This window comes from Magnolia sinica, chromosome 12 (genome assembly GCF_029962835.1).
Source record: "Magnolia sinica isolate HGM2019 chromosome 12, MsV1, whole genome shotgun sequence".
Taxonomy (NCBI): Eukaryota; Viridiplantae; Streptophyta; class Magnoliopsida; order Magnoliales; family Magnoliaceae; genus Magnolia; species Magnolia sinica.
In genome coordinates this window covers 52,969,637-52,972,665 of record NC_080584.1, presented here as the reverse complement: position 1 = coordinate 52,972,665, position 3,029 = coordinate 52,969,637, and positions in this window count along the sequence as shown.

Here is a 3,029-nt window from a genome sequence, read left to right as displayed (position 1 = left end):
CATGTCTGAAAATCTTTTGATTGTTTTGAAAGTAGTATTTATTTTCCGCCAACCCTTTCTTTCTATTACTTCAATTTTTCCTCAGTTAGATTTTGTCCCTGATTATTTTAAGATATTAGGCTCCATACAATCCAAGAGAGTTTTTCACAGTAACAAGTTTTGGGATCATGCACCTTTTTTTTTTTTTTTTTTTCATGCACTCACTCACCCCACAGATGCCCGTGCACTCACACCACAATGGGTGCTCGAACCCATAAGCTCGTGTTAAAACTCTTACGATTCCACCACTGAGCCATAGGGTCGCAGGCAGATCACACACCTTCATATAAAAATGATTGTATGTTTTGTTGTCAGTGCCTCACCTGAAGATTGCAGCCAATATGAGTAACTATTCCATTTATAGTGCATGTTGGTGTTATTCTTTCTTCATATCTATGTTAGTCTGGTGTGTATATGAGTCTTGGGTAATGGTATGGAACAGGTGTTGGACTCGCTTTAACCCTTCAATCTCATGGTTGGGGACATGATTGTCTGTACTGCTATAGAAAGAGAGTTTCCACACCATTTTACTTCCCACCTTTTTCCCTATTCATAGTTGTTATTTCCAATTTTATCCCTATCAGAATAAATATATTACACAACTTGCATAAATATTTGATAGTTCATATTAAGCTTTTCTATGATCACATGCATGTACAAGGCAGCTTATCTACATGTTCTATGTGTACTAGGTTGGCACGCAAACAATTAGATCCATTCCTGTCATCAGGTTGGCCATACCCAATTAGATTCTCTGGCTCAAAAATAGGCCAGTATACTCCTCATGTAGGTCATATTTACATAACAAATCGATTGGTTAGAATAACTTCACCAAGTTTTTTCTAGACTGTCTGCCTTTTTCTAACATTTTGACCTGCCTGATTAGTGGTCAGCCTAATGGCCGTTCTAGATGGGTAACTCAATAGACATCACATTGGTTTTACGGTCATATTATTCTAGTTAGTGGCTACCATCAAACAAATGGTTATAGAGAAAAGGATGGATGGTCTGTGTGCAACACATACAACTAAAGCTGCTTGGGGGTGAATCAAGTCTCCTCTTCAGAAGAATAGATGGTCTTTGTGCAACAGAGATAACTCAAGCTGCTTGGGTTGTCTCATTAGTGTGGGTTATTTTTTAGGTTGGCCATTAGCAGTATGGTCTCCAAGATTGATGGTTTGGTTACCTATGGTGCTCATGAAAAAAGTGAAGGCAATGGACCCTTCAAGGGTGAATCAAGTCCTCTTCTATTTTAGAAAGCATGCCTCCTGACCATTGCTTTCCATTGTTTTGCCTTGCTTCATTCCATAAATAATTTTTAAAAAAATGTTTCCTACTTCAAATAAAAGAAAGTCATGATGTGGTTTTGATCTGTCCCACTAAGATGATCCTGCTTACCCGGCCCCTTCAATGAATATAGTGGAGTGTGAGTTGGTGTGGGTGGAGCTTACCTATCTGACTCTACCCAATCTGATACTCATGGTTACCATACCTAAGGTGCACATAGATACAACTTAAGTTAATCCTTTTAGTTCTACGGGAATTATAGATTCCTCATGTATCAAACATGAACATGGTTGAAAATCTTGGTTTGGGAGTACGAGTCGTTCCCATATAGGAACAACTCATCCTGTATCAGACACATTGTCAAATTGAATAAAACTATAATGTAAAATAGAAAAATAATAAAATGTAAAATTAGGAAAAATTTTGTGTGTGTGTGTGTGTGTGTGTGTGTGTGTCTATATATAAAATCATTAAAAAAAGACTTAGCTCTTGTGCCCAGTATGTGCCATCCAATGCATTCAAATGAAACATCAGGCCTAGATGCTTGAATTGCATACCAATGTAGTGGTCCCTCCTCGAATCAATAGTAGGCGTCCCACTCTCAATTATTCCTGTTGCTATGGCCAACCTGCATTGTGGATTGGTCTGATTTTCATGGAGATTTATATTGAAGCGATACTGACCTGGATGATGTGAGTCTTAATGGACTATTTTGAGTCATGAATATGAAAAATTAATGCATCCATTGATCGGTACAAATGGGATCCATGCTCCCATAATCATGTGCATGATATCGGTGTTGTAATGACAGTTATCTATAATAATAATTTGTTCATTATAGTGCATTCACAATACTTATCATTGTGGTTACAGTTATTCAAATTTTGGTAATTCATGTAATGTTCTCCAAACTGCTAGAGCGATGGGTTGACTTTGACTATATGGGATTTCTAATGGGAATGATTTTGGTGATATTGATCTTATCTCAGTCATCAAGCACTCTTGTTTCCGTACGTGTGTTCTTTGAGTAGGTTGTGCAAGTGCGCATTGCTTTTCTCATGCTTTTAATGTCAATTGCAGCCTCATCTAATTTTCTAAGTAGAGATTGAAAATAGGGAGCTAAAGTGATCATTAAATGCTTCACAGGACATTTCTATTTTGGTCAAGAGTTCATTCTTGTTTTCTTTTGAGCAAAAAATTTCAGACTATAGAGACTTCTATTCTTTTTTTTCTTTTTCTTTTTCTTTTTCTTTTTTTTTTTTCTTTTTTTTTTTTTTTTTCTATTTTGGTCAAGAGTTCATTCTTTTAGAGCTCATCTTGGAAAGAACCACTAGTTTTGATATTGTTTTGGTTTCAGAAATGGGATGTATGGCTTTTATAGCTTCAAAAAGTTGGGCTGATTGGATTTGTCTTTTCACTTTCAGATTAAAAGATGCTTTGGTGTTGTTAGTTACTGGTGAAGAGAGAAGTCATTGGTGAGTTTTTTATGCTCTTCTATTTTTAGTGAATCACACCTCAGAGACAATACAAGCAGTAGATTCAATCTCCCTTTGAAATAGTAGATTCAACAAGCTTCTAACTATAAGCTTCAACAAGCAGTAGATTCTATCATATGCCACTGGTAAGGAAATAAATGAAACTAAAGAATAAGCTTCTAACTATAAGCAGATGGTGAGTTCCTAGCAATAAGCTTAATTATATTC